At 37.6% G+C, this 14,882-nt stretch overlaps 1 protein-coding gene across 9 annotated transcripts in view; it reads left to right on the top strand.

Moving 5' to 3' along the window:
• The window catches only part of Stk33 (serine/threonine kinase 33), a 162,110-nt gene that overhangs the window by 72,683 nt on the left and 74,545 nt on the right, over positions 1-14,882 (top strand). The gene's annotated exons all lie outside the window — the stretch shown is intronic.

Below are 14,882 nucleotides of genomic sequence, written 5' to 3'. Positions count from 1 at the left end.
CTGTAAATTATTTTATAAGACAATATACTCATTTCTCAAATAATGACCTTAACAGGAGTAGTAAGTAAATGCTGTTTTTCAAAATATAAGAATATAATATAGAAAGGTTATTTTTTAGTCTCTCCCTAGGCTCTGTAAACATGTTATAGAAACATGGTTACAAAGCACCTATTCAGTCATTCATTTTGGTTTGCATAAAGTCAGACAACTCATAACTTTTTGTCTTTGCTTGAATAGAATACATCTTTGATGGAAATGGCTGACTATTTAGGTTTCTTGTAGATGTAGCCTAGCAAAGTAAACTAAAAAATTGCTTTTGTGAAGGAAAATTGTAGCTAGTTACATCTCATAAAACCATTCTTGTGATCATTTTCTTGGGGAAATTGCTGTAAGTGTATATTTTAGGGCCACTATGTAAGACACCTTTTTATGATTAAATAAAAGCTCAGAGATTTTCAATATCAGAATTGTTCCATTGACTTGACTTAATGCTGAAGATAAAATGAAAATCTTTAGCCAGAGGAAAGTTCATGCATTAGTTAAATACTGACTTAATTTGAACATATTTTATTTGCTTATGTCTAATACTTATGTATACTCAATCTTTGGGGACACAAAGAAACATTATTATATCAAAATTATTTTTGGTTTTCTAATGTATCATTTTATAGCTAAAGCCCTTCTTAAACATAATTACTGAATTATATAGAAAAAGAACTATTATTCTTTGAAAATGTATAGTTAGATTTGTAGCAATTGATTAATATTATGCCACTAAAGTATGAATGACATCATTTGGCCTGTTTGAGAATACATTTATTTTAGTAACAAATCTTTCAAATCAGTCCATAAATGAGAAAGAAATAAATGTGGGTAAACATTTGTTCTATTTTTGGTTTTTGTTTTAGCTAACAAATTAGTATTCAACCAGCCAAAACACAGTTAAATTTGAAATCTAATTCTTGTTAAGAGATTTTTGCATACAGCTATTCAATCTATTATTTTAGATTTGGCTTTGGTAAGAAAGCCAAACATTGCTTTGGCAAACACTGCGGTTGTCAGGCTACAGAGCAGAAATGAAACTTCATGGTGTGTAATAGAAGCTCCAGTGCTTTCTTAATATAACTACGGAATACCACAAAGGCAGTGGACAAATCAGAAAAATGGACAAGAAAGCACTCAGTTTATGTCAGTGTCAGTGATGTTCTGATGATGATGTATTGAGAACTGATGAAACATAAAGGAAATACATTCTGAATAAAATGACAGAAAGAATAGCTGCTTTTAGATTTGTCCCTCAAATCCATCTTAAAATGGAAAACCTATTCATTTGTTTATTAGATAATTTTATATGATATAGTTGAAGTTTACATCATCATGTTATGGAACATATATAGAGAGTAAAGTGACTATTAAGTGAATCAGACTAACATTTGTAAGCTCACATAGTTGCTTTTCTGTGATAAGAGCAACTAAAATCTACTTATTTAACATAATTCCCTGTACAATTTTATTAATTTCAGTTTCCATGTTTATATTAAAATCTCTATACTTACCTGTTCTTTTGATCCTTTGACTTATATTTCCCATTTCCTTGACCACCATGTTAACCATCATTTCATGCATTATCTTTGTGTATTTGAGGTTAAAAAACTCCGTATCTAAGCAAGATTATGTGGTATTTTTCTTTTCTGTATTTAGACTATTTTATATAGCACAGTGTCCTCCAAGTCCATCTGGTCATGGTAAATGGCAGAATCTCCTTTTTAAGAGCTGAATTATATTCAGATATCACAGTATATTTATCTGTATGTCTGTCAGTGGACATTTTGGTCATTTCCATATATTGACTTTATTGAATAATGTTGTAATAAACATAGGCATAGAATAGTGATATTTAGGAGCTGGAACATAATCTCCTTTGGGTTTATACCCAGAGGAGATTAGTATTCTTTTTAATATTTTTATAACTGCATGTTGTCTTTTATACTGGTTGTACTGCAGTACATCCCCACTAATACACAGTTTCCTATTTCTCCAGCATCCTTACCAACATTTGTTGTATCTTTTTCTCTTTAAATAATGATTGTTCTTCTAAGTGTAGGGTGGTATATCATTGTGATCTTCATTTACATTTCCCTTATGATTAGTGATGCTGAACACCATTTATATACTTGTTGGCCATTTTCATCTCTTCTTTGGAGACTTTTTCTACAGTTTCTTTGCTCATTTTAAAATAATAATGATGAGATGGAGGAAGTAATTAAAAGCCTTCCAGGAAAGAAAAGCCCAGGATCAGATGGCTTCACAGATACCAAACAATCAAAAAGTAATTATTACCAATACTTCTAAATACTTTCCAAAAGTAGAGGAAGGGGGCTGATGAACTCATGACTGTAATCCTAACTACTCAGGAGACTGACATCTGAGGATCACAGTTTGAAGTCAGCCTGGGCAAGAATTCTTGTCCATGAGACTCTTAGCTCCAATTAACTGCCCAAAAGCTGGAAGTGGAGCTGTGGCTCAAATGGCAGAACACTAGCATTGAGCACAAAAACTCAGGGACAGTACCTAGGCCCTGAGTTAAGCTCCAGCACCCCCTCACTCCCCACGAGCTAAGGAGAATACCTCTATATCCATTTTAATCTTGGTCAGCATCACCATGTTACTGAAGCCAAAGGTACCACAAAAAGAAAATGAAAAGCCAAGATCTCTGATGAACGTCAATGAAAAGCTCCTCACTAAAATATTAGAAACAGAATTCAACAATGTATCAAAAAGAATAAATGTTATAACCAAATGATATTTATCTTGGCATGCAAGACTGATTTAACATTTTCATTGTGAGACAACATATTGACAGAATGAAAACTGAGAATCACATGATTATCAAACTGACTCAGAAAAAGCATTTGGTGAAAGTTAAGAATCTTTACCACTTGTACCATGCCTCCAATCCAGCTTTTTGTTGGCTATTTTAGAGACAGTTTAACAGACTTTTCTGCAAACATTGGCTTTAATCTTGATCTTTCAGACGTAGGCTTTCACAGTAGCTAGGATTACAGGTGTGAATCACTAGCTTCTTTCTTGGTGAAAAATCTTAACAGTGTAAGTCTAAAAAGAAAGGTTTTCAATATAAGAAAGACACCAAAACCCACAGCTAACATACACTATCAGTGGGAAACAACTGAAAACTTTTTCATTAAGGTCTGGTACAAGGAGGAGATACCCACCTTTACCACTTTTATTATTGGAAGTACTAGCAAGAGAAGTTGAACAAAGCCGGGCGCTGGTGGCTCACGCCTGTAATCCTAGCTACTCAGGAGGCTCATATCTGAGGATCATGGTTCAAAGCAAGTCTGGGCAGGAAAGTCCATGAGACTCTTATCTCCAATAAACCACTCAGAAAAATCAGAAGTGGTGCTGTGACTCAAATGGTAGAGCATTCACCTCAAGGACAGTGACCAGGCCCAGAGTTCAAGCCGCATGACCAACCAAAAAAAAAAAAAAAAGTGAAGAAAAAGAAGCAAAAGGCCTCCAAGTCAGAAAAGAAGACTAAAAAAGCTATTGATATATCAGATAGCATTGTACTTATGTATAAAACTCTAAAGATTCCATAAAAGTGATTAAGCACTAATGAATTTAGTAAAATAGCAAGATATAAAATAAGTATTTTTACATATTTCTAACATTAAATAACTAAAAGCCTAGAAGTAAACTTAACTGAGATGAAAAATTCACACACTGAAAACTATAAAAACAGTATTGAAAGTAACTGAAGCCAGGTGCCGGTGGCTCACATCTATAATCCTAGCTACTCAGGAGGCTGAGATCGGAGGATTGGGATTCAAAGCCAGCCTGGGCAGGAAAAGTCCGTGACACTCTTTTCTCCAATTAACCACCAGAAAACCAGAAGTGGTGCTGTGGCTCAAGTGGTAGAGCACTAGCCTTGAGCTGAAGAGCTGAGGGACAGCGTCCAGGCCCAGAGTTCAAGCCCCAAGACTGATGAAAGAAAGAAAAGAAAGAAAGAAAGAAAGAAAGAAAGAAAGAAAGAAAGAAAGAAAGAAAGAAAGAAAGGAAAGAAAGAGACAAAAGCATGAAAAAATGAAAAGCTATCCTATGCTCATGGATGGGTAGAATTAATTATTGCTTAAAAAAAAAGTCTTTGCTACCCAGAGCAATATACAGATTTACCATAATCCCTAACAGAAGTCTAATGACATTCTTTAAACAAATAGAAAAACAATAGTAAAATTTATTTGGAAATAAAAATAGCTAAAATATTAAGGAAGAAAAAATTGGAGGCATTATAATTCCTGATTTAAAATTACATTACAAAGCAGGGCACTGTTGGCTTATGCCTGTAATGTTAGCCATTCAGGAAGCTGAGACCTGAAGATCGCAGTTTGAAGCCAGCCTGAAAGAAAAGTACCTGTGAGACTCTTATCTCCAGTTACAACTCAAAATCCAGAAGTAGAACTGTGGCTCAAAGTAGCTAGCTTTGACCAAAAGAGCTCAGGGCACCCAGGCCTGAGTTCAAGCCCCACAACTGCCACCCCCCCCACACACAAATTACAGTACAAAATTATAGCATTCAAAACAATACCAGCATAAAACAGTCTCAGAACACTGCAACAGAATAGAGGTTAGAAATAAATCTAAATAAATAGTCAACTAATTTTTGGCAAAGGCACTGAGCACAGAAATGGTTAGGCTCATCAATAAATGCTGCAGAGAAGAAGTGATTTCCACATGCAATGAATGTGGAAATCTTATACCATACACAAAAATTAACTCAAAATGCGTGAAGATCTCAGTTACAGATCCAAAACCATAAAACTCATGGAAAAGAACATGAGGGAAGCACTTAGACTTAGCCTTGGCAATGGTTTCTATGGGATACCAAATCAAAAGTTCAGGCATATTTATCAAGTAATAAATTGTACTATATAAACTGAAAAACTATGCAACAAAAGAACCAACAAAATAAAAGGACAGCCTACAGATTGGGAAAATAATTGCAAACCATATATCCAAGAAATAAATAATAATCAAAAGTCACATAGAATTTTACAATTCAACAATAGAAGAGAAATTTCATATTTTAAAAATAGATTGAAAAATTTTGATGCACATGTACACACAGACATGCACACATATATTTGGCCTTCTTGTAAAACTTGAAGGATATTATATGCATTTAGGAGTATAGTTTATAGTAAAGAAATACAATTGCAGTTTAAATGGACCTTTTAATTATGAACAATTCTTGCAGTTTCTTATAAAAAGTACCATACAATCAGTATTCAGTAATGAATACATAGAATGTTACTTTATACATTTGACATGCGACTTTTCTACACTTGCAGAGAGCACAATTTTTCCTAAGTATAAAGGATGTTATTTGCAGATCTACTCCACTGCTCTGAGTCATTGACTGTTGTAGGGTTTGTATCTAACCTAGGCCTGCAGTTAAAAATCATTTTATAAAATGTGTAAGGCACATTCTGATTTGTCTTTGTCTTGCCACATATATTGGAGAAGCAAGGTCAAGCCCATGTAGGAGAGGTGTGTGTATGTATGTTTGAGCCAGTGCTTCCTTTTCTCCTTCCTTTTCTCTGTGGAGGATGCTTTTTATGCATTTTCCCTTATGATTTCTGTTAGGTGTTTTAACAGCAGAATATTTTTCTTAGTGCTTTGATGAAACTCATGCATTTTGGACTGACTTGTCTAGATTTCTATCTAAAGAATCTTAAAATTCACTTCCACATTACTTGGAGGAAAATACAAATACAGCATCTAAGATATTGGCCAGTAGTTCCTCTCTCCTTCTCTTTGGAAATACTGCCATGGTCAGATTTTGGCTATTTTTACCAAATAGAATGAACTAGATGACTTTGAAGGTTTATGTGGGAACCATCTCTTTACTAAAAGTGCGAAAGAACTCTTGCCTTAAGATACCTTGAGTGAAACGAAGAATGAAGTCTTGAACAGGCTTCTTGTTAGAGATATAGGAAAGGCCTCTTACATAAATACAAGCCTCACTGAGTCAAGGGAGTATGTAAGTGAGAGAAGAGCACCCTAGGTAGAGGAAACAGAAGGGCAAAAGCCTTGAAAAAAGGATATTCTAGGCACATTCAAGCAACAACATGGAGTGATAGCAGAGAGAGAAAGCAAGATAGAAGAGAGATGAGGAGAGAGAAGAGAGGAAGAGGAGATAGACAGGGAGAGAAGATGGAATCTGAGAGGTAGTACTATAGTGAAGGGTTCCTTTATTTGGGGATTTATAAAAAAAATTCAAATCTTATCTTGTCATTTCTTTCATCTTAATTTTTTTATTGTAAAAATCGTGTACAGAAGGGTTACAGTTACATGAGTAAGGTAATGAGTATATTTCCTATCCAGCATTGTTACCTCCTCCTTTCTTTTTCCCCTACCATTCCCTCCCTCCCCACCTTCTCCTTCTCCCCTCCCCCGAAGTTGTAAAAGTTCACTTTCGACATAGTGTTTTGTACATCTCATTGCTACAATGGGTCAGCCTGTATCCTTATTTCAGCATTTTGTTATTTCCCTTCCCCTTCCCAAATTAGAAAAATATATATACAAGATGCAGGGCACTGGAATCCAATAGAGTGAAAATAGGGGTTGTACCATGGGGGAAGAATATATGCAAGAAACAAAAAAAATCACATAGTACATTAAAAAGAACAGCAACAAAGATAAAACCTCTTGTGTCCCTATCTTGGGGTTCATTTTGCTTAGCATCATCTTATATGGTCCTATGTACAAAACTTTTGACCTTTTCTGCTTGTCCTAGACATATACTATTTGTTGCAAATAAGGGAAACCATGGAACCTATGTTTCTTTGGGCCTGGCTTACTTCATTTAATATAATTTTTCCAATATTTTCTGTTTCCTAATAAATGGGCAGTGTCATTCTCTCTGATGGAAGCACAGAATTCATATATCTATATCTATATCTCCCATTTTCTTGATCCATTCACCTACTGAGGGGCATCTGGGTTGGTTCCATATCTTAGCTATGGTAAATAATACTCTGATAAACATAGTTGTGCCGGTAGCTTTAGTATGGCCTTGTTTGTGATCATTTGGGTAAATATCCAAAAGTGGGATTGTTGGGTCATAGGGGAGCTCTATGTTTAGTATTTTGAGGAACCTCCATACTGCTTTCCAAAGTGGCTGAACACCTTTACACTCCCACCAACAATGCAGTAGGGCTCCCTTTTGGTCACATCCCCTCCAGCATTTGTTGTTATTAGATTTCTTGATTATAGCCATTCTAACTGGGGTGACGTGAACTCTCAATGTTGTTTTGATTTGTATTTCTTTTTGGCTAGAGAAGTTGAGCATTTCTTCATGTGTCTATTGGCCATTCTTATTTCCTCTTCAGAGAAGTCTCTCTTTAATTCTTTTTTTTGGGGGGTTCCGGTTGTGGGGCCTGAACTCTGGGCCTGGGCGCTGTCCCTCAGCTCTTCAGCTCAAAGCTAGTGCTCTACCACTTGAGCCACAGCACCACTTCCAGCTTTTTTCTTATGTGGTGCTGAGGAATTGAACCCAGGGCCTCAGGCATGCAAGGCAAGTGCTCTACCACTGAGCCACCTTCCCAGCCCCCTCTCTTTAAGTCTTTAGCCCACTTACTAATTGGATTGTTGTTTCTTTGGAGGATTCAGTTTATATATATACATATATATATATATATATATACACACACACACACACACACACACACACACACACACACACACACACACACACACACACACACACACACAAATATATATATGAGACCCTTGTCTGTTGTATGGCTAGTAAAAAATCTTCTCCCAATCCATGGGCTTTCTATTGATGTCCCTAGCTATGTCCTTTGCCATGCAGGAGCTCTGCAGTTTCATGCAATCCCATTTGTCCAACCTTGCTTTGATTTGTTGTGTTTCTGGGTCTTTATTAAGAAAATTTCAGCCTGTGTCTAGGAGCCCTAGAGTTTCTCCTATTCCTTCCTGTAATGTTTTCAGAGTGTCTGCTTTTACTTTGAGGACTTTGGTCGATTTGGAGTTGATTCTGGTGCAGGGTGATATATAAGTATCTAGCTTTAGTTTTCTACAGACGTTTAACCAATTTGTCCAGCATCATTTACTGAAGAGGCTATCTTTCTTCCCTTCTATTTTTTTAGCTCCCTTATTGAAGATTGGGTGGCTATCGGTCTGTGAGTTCATTTCTGGGTCTTCAGTTCTATTTCATTGGTCCTCAGGTCTGTTCTTGTGCTAGTACCAAGCTGTTTTTAATTACTATGGCTTTGTAGTAGAGTTTGAAATTTGGTATTGATATTCCTCCAGCACTGTTCTTTCTGCTAAGTATTGTTTTTGCTATTTGGGGTCTTTTATTGTTCCATATGAATTTTTGGGTTGCTTCTTCTATTTCACTGAAAAATGAGGTTGGGATATTAATAGGCATGGCATTGAATTTGTAGATAGCCTTTGGCAGTATTGCCATTTTCACAATGTTAATCCTCCCAATCCAGGAGCAAGGGAGATTTTTTCCACTACCTTAGTTCTGCTTTAATTTCCTTTTTCAGGTTTTTAAAATTTTCAACATAGAGATCATTCAGTTCTTTAGTTAACTCCTAGGTTTTATTTTGGAGGGGGCTATTACAGAAGGAGTTGCTTTCCTGATTTCAGCTGTGCCATTCAGAAAAGCCATTGATATTTTTTCTTTTTTTAATATACTTTTATTGTAAAGATACACTACAGAGGGATTACAGTTACATGAGCAAGGTAATGAGTCCATTCCCTATCGAGCATTGTTACCCCCTCCTTTATTTTTCCCCTACCATCCCTTTCCTCCCACCTCCCTAACTCCTCCCGCCCCCCCCCCCAAGCCATTGATTTTTGAGGGTTAATTTTATACCCTGCCACTTTGCCAAAGTTTTGGATCAGCTTTAGTAACTTGGGGTGGAGTCCATGGGGTTTTGAAAATACAAGATCATGTCATGCAAAGAGGGAGAGTTTTACTTCATCTTTCCCTATTTGAATCCCCTTTATGTTTGCATCTTGTCTTATCACTGTAGCTAGGCATTCTAATACTAAATTGAGGAGAAGTGGAGAGAGTGGACATCCTTGTCTCATTCCTGAATTTAGAGGAAATGGCTTTAGCTTTTCACCATTAAGTATAATGCTGGCTGTAGGTTTGTCATACACAGCTTTTATAATATTGAGGATTCCAATTTTTTCAGAGCTTTCATTGTAAAGGGGTGTTGGATCTTGTCAAATGCTTTTTCTGCATGTATTGAGATAACCATGTGGTTCTTATCCTTGCTCTTGTTGATGTGATGAATTATATTAATTGATTTGTGTATATTGAACCAGCTTTGCATCACTGAAATTAATCCTGTTTGAACATGAAGTATGATTATTTTTTGATGATTGTTGAAGTCGATTGGCCAAAATTTTGTTGAGAAGTTTTGCATCAATGTTCATCAAAGAAATGGAGTTATAGTTCTCTTTCTTTGGTGAGTCTCTGACTGTTCTGGGGATGAGGTTTATAATGGCTTCATAGAAAGAGTTTGGTAATGACCTTTCGCTTTCAATTTCATTGAAGAGTTGCAGTATTGGTGTGAGTTCTGCTTTGAAGGCCTTGTAGAATTCAGCTGTAAATCCATCCAGTCCTGGGCAGGAGGTCTCTGATTGCTGATTCTATTTCAGTGCTTGATATGGATCTATTAAGTTGGTTTAAATCATCTTGGTTTAGTTTGGCCATATCAATATTTGCTAGAAATTTGTCCTTTTCTTCCAGATTCTCAAACTTACTAACATAAAGATTTGAGGAGTATTCCCTTATAATGTTCTGAATCTTGGTTGTTTCTGTGGTGATGTTTCCGTGTGCTCACTTCTTTTTCTGATAAGATTTGCTAAGGGTTTTTTTTTTGGGGGGGTCTGTTCTTGGGGACTGAACTCTGGGCTTGGGCGCTGTCCCTCAGCTCTTCAGCTCAAGGATAGCGCTCTACCACTTGAGCCACAGCGCCACTTCTGGCTTTTTTCTTTTTGCTTATGTGGTGCTGAGGAATCAAACCCAGGGCCTCATGCATGCAAGGCAAGCGCTCTACCACTGAGCCACCTTCCCAGCCCTTGCTAAGGGTTTGTCACTTTTGTTTTTTATTTGAAGAACCAACTTTTTGTTTTGTTGATTCTTTCTAAGGTTTTTTGGACTCTAATTCGTTTAATTCTGATGTAATTTTAATTATTTGTTTCTGTCTATTGGATTGGAGTTTAGCTTGTTGCTCTTTTTCAAGGAGCTTCAGGTGCCTCTTTAAATTGTTTGTTTCTGATCTCTCCAATTTGTTGATGTAGAAACTCAGAGCTATAAACTTGCCTCTGAGTACTGCCTTTGCTGTGTCCCAGAGGAGCTGGTTATATCTTTGTTCATTTTTGTTAAATATCATGAACATTTGAATTTTCTTTCTAATCTCTTCCATGACCCACTGCTGGTTCAACAGTGTATTGTTCAGCCTCCATGTGTTACAGGATTTTCTTTGGTGGTTTTTGGTGTTGAATTCTAATTTTATTTCCTTGTGGTTTGATAGAATTCAGGGCATAATTCCAGTGTTTCTGAATTTGGACCAATCTGCTTTGTGACCTAAAATGTGGTCTATTTTGGAGAATGATCCATGTGCTACTGAGAAGAACATGTATTCTGATGCTGCTGCTTGAAATATTCAGTAGATGTCTGTTAAGTCTAGTTAATCTATGCAGTTGTTTAGATCCAAGGTTTCTCTGTTGAGTTTTTGCCAGGTTGATCTATCCAGCGGGGATAGTGGTGTGTTAAAGTCCCCAACAATTAATGTCTTTGGATCTATGTGAGATTTGAGGGAAAGTAGTTTTCCTTGGATGAATTTGGGTGCTCCATTATTTGGTGAATAGATATTTAGAATTTTAATATCCTCTTGAAGAAGAGATTCCTTAATTAGTATGTAATGACCTTCTTTATCTCTTCTCGCTAATTTTAATTTGAAGTCTATTTTATCTGATATTAGGATTGTAACTCCCACCTGTGTATGGGGGCTGTTTGCTTGGTAGATTTTATTCCAGGCTTTCACTTTCAGAATATGTTTGTTTTTGTGGGCAAGGTGTGTCTCTTGAAGGCAACAGATAGAAGAATCTTGCTTTTTGATCCAAGTAGACAATCTATGTCGCTTAATAGGAGAGTTAATTCCATTAATATTGAGAGTTAGGACTGAGAGGTATTTGTTAGTTCCTGCCATGTTATCTACCTTCTTAGGGGATGTGCCAACTGGGTTCTTCCTATGATTCTTGAATTCTCTGTTTTGGGGGCTGTTTCTTGGTCCTTATCATGCTCTTATTGGTTTTCTATGTGTAGAACATCTATGTGTAGAACATTTTGGGAACTCTCCTCTGGATTTTTCATTAACTGATCTGTTGCCTGATTATCAGAGTGGGAGTTGAGATACCTGGACTTGCCATTTTTCTTGAATTTTTCTGGTTTGTTCTGCCCATTTGGGTATGAAAGCAAAACCAATTCTACACTAGAATACTATTTTAAGGCAAGCATCAAACAGGTTTGATGCAGTCAAAATGTGTACAGATATAATCTAGTTCAACAGATACGATCCAGTTCAGCAACAAACAACTAGGGATCAATGGACTAAGAAAATCAAAGAAGGAATCAGCAGACCAGAAATTAATAGGTTCAGGGAGAATTGTGAGCAGAAAAGATTAGAGGAATGTGGGGAAGGAAAGGAAGAGAGGGTATATAACCAAGACCTAAATGCAGAGAGAGGAAAAGGATAGAAGGAAAGGAGAAGAGAGATTAAAAAAAAGAAAAAAGGAAAAATAAAAAATTTAAAAATGAAACACTTAAAAATTATATAAGTATAAAGAAATAATACTACAATTAAAGGAGTTAAGGCTGAGAGTTTGTGAATTGAGTAATTGTTATCTGAATAAAGTATGCACATAATGAAGGATGAGGCCTAATAATCAAAGATGGGAATATGTCTGGGGATGAACAGAACAGCAATTAAGTAAAGTGGAAAAAAAAAGACCAAAAGGGAAAAGAGTAAAAAAGAAAATTTAAAAAAAACCCTAAAATAAAATGATCAAAAAAGTAGAAAACAAGTTTTTAAAAAAATTTAATAAAATTAAGTAGAAAAAAAGTTCTTTGATTTGTGTGTGTGTGTGTGTGTATCTTGTGTCTCCCTTGTGTCTGTAACCAGTATCTTGGTGGAGTCTCTGGTTTGCTTGTGGTGTTTGATTTTCCTGTGGCTTGACTGGTTTCTTAAATCAGTTTATTTGAGCAAGCAGAAGGAAGCTCTGCCTTACCAGGGACTTTATAGCCCTCCTCCCAGGCTAGTACATGGGGAGGGTGATATGCTTTGAGTATAATAAAAGAGGGAGATGGCTGTTTCCCTTAACTTGGAGTGGCTGTGATGGGGCTAGGTTGTGTGTAGGGTTGAGGCCTTTCAGCAATCAGTAGCTTTTCCCTGAGGAGCTAGCTCCTCAGACACTCATACAGCCCAGCCTGGAGCCATTTTTAGGGTTTATGTTTCATGAGTTTCCAATTGTTTTTCTTTTACCCTCCTGCAGCTGGGTCTGCTGCCTCTGCTATAGTGGGGGTGGGGCAGCTTCTGGCTCTGTTTACCCAGTGAAGAATGTCACTCCTCCATGAGCAGAGCTTTCTCTGCCTGGGAAGGGCAACTTTCCCCAAGGTTGGAGCTGAGCCCCACAGGTCAGGTTCCTTTGACTTGTTGAATGGCTCCTATTGTCTTCTTCCAAGGCCTGAGTTACTGCTAGCTGCTCTGGCCTGGTCTTTTTTTTGTTGTTGTTGGTTGTGGGCCTGAACTCTGGGCCTGGGCACTGTCCCTCAGCTCTTCAGCTCAAGGCTAGCACTCTACCACTTGAGCCACAGCGCCACTTCTGGCTTTTTTCTTTTTGCTTATGTGGTGCTGAGGAATCAAACCCAGGGCCTCATGCATGCAAGGCAAGCGCTCTACCACTAAGCCACCTTCCCAGCCCATGGCCTGGTCTTTTTAAGTATCAAAGATGGAATTCTTCTCTGGTGGTGGGGGAGGGGGTACCTTCCCACTACTGCTTCGTGAGAAGGAGTGAGGATGTTTGGTTTCCCGGCCATCCACAGTCTGCAACTGTCTGTGGTCACCAGGATGAAGATTTCCACTCCTTGTCAGTTCTTGCTGGCAGTGAGTAGAAATCTGCTCACATACCATCTCCAGCACCTTTGTCATGGGCTCACTTTGTTGCTATGGTGGCTGCAGCCACCGCTGCTGCCACCGCCACTTCAGAACTGGTGAGTGCTAGAATCTGACTCCTTAACCAAACTCCCTGAAATTTTCCTCTCTGGCCAAATTCTCTGTACTATAATGGCACACTCGGTGTGACTCTCTAGCCTTGGATTTTTCACTGGAACACTAAAACTGGTTTCTACGTGAGAGCTTGTCTAGCCCCAGCTTCTACTGCACCATCTTCTTCTGGACCATTTTTAAAATTTTATTTCTTAATGAATTTTTTTTCTTTCTTTTTTTTTTTTTTTAAAAATCTGTTTACTTAGTGTCATGGTTTGAATGTGAAATGTACCCCATAAGCTCATGAATGCTTGATCTCCAGCTAGAGGCTCTATTCTGGAAAGTTCTGGAAACTCTAGGAGGTGGGGCTGAGGTGGAAGAAGGTTGTTATATTATCCCTGGTCCTTTCTATCTGGCTCTTTAATTTCTGTCCACTATTTATGAAGGACTTTCTCTGTCACCAGATTTTATCCATGCTTCTAGATCCAAGCAACCATGGACTGAACCCCTCTGCCTTAAATTGTTCATGTAAGGCATTTTATCACAGTGGTAAGAAGGTAACTAATAGAGAAAATTAGTATCACTGAATAGGATCCTTGATGTGACTAATATTGTTCTAAGGCCTCTGAAACTGCTGTAGGAGGCATTTGAAGAAGGCCTAGAATGCTATAAGAAGTTTTAATGGGCTGTTCTTGTGGGAACTCAGATCAGAATTTCAAGAGAAATACAGACAGGAAAGATTGCATTCTTAGAAGATTGCTGCCTAAGGGCAACCCAGGAAGAAAAGTTCATGAGATTCCACCTCGGTGGAAGAATCTGGGTACAGTGATTCACACCTGTTTCAGATGGAAAACAGTAGTCTTTTGTGAATTGGACTATTCATGTTTAATTCTGGAAAATAATTTGTTTACATTTTGTCTGTGTCATGAAACTTTGTAAGAAGCTAGGTTTAGAGAAAACAGCTTGGTGGGCACAGTGGCTGACACCTGTAATCCTAGGTATGTGGGAGATGGAGATTTTAGTTCGAGGCAATCTGTGGGAAAGTTAGTAAGGCCCAACCTCAACCCATAAGCTGGACATGGTAGTATGCACTTTTGGCCCCAGCTATGCAGGAGGCCATAGTTAAATCAGTCTGAGGCCCACCCAGGCAACAACTTCAGACCCCACATGAAAAATAACTAAAGCAGAAGGCTTGAGAGGCATGTCTCAAATTGCAGAGTTCTTGCCTCACAAGTAGGAGGCCGGAGTTCAAACCCTAGTACTGCCAAAAAAGGTGATTGCCCAATTAATTTGGCAATGGATATTTTACAGTATAGTTTTCTGGCTGTCATGTGGGTCTTGCTGGATGCTTTTAGCCAGAGTTTTAGTGAGAAATGAGAGCAAAAAAACCATAACAGAAGATTTGAAAACTGTGACTAGAAAAGGAGAAAGTAAAGTTTTGCATAAAGAAGATATGGTTGTTAAAAAGACCAGTGTCATTAAGAAACAGCCAAGCACTTTGCCCCGGTACAACAGGAAAGATGCTTAATTGGACCTTGCCTCACCTTGAAA

Source organism: Dipodomys merriami, unplaced genomic scaffold, assembly GCF_024711535.1.
Source record: "Dipodomys merriami isolate MVZ:Mamm:240054 unplaced genomic scaffold, mDipMer1.0.p SCAF_25, whole genome shotgun sequence".
NCBI lineage: Eukaryota > Metazoa > Chordata > Mammalia > Rodentia > Heteromyidae > Dipodomys > Dipodomys merriami.
This window is presented reverse-complemented; position numbering and strand designations above follow the sequence as displayed.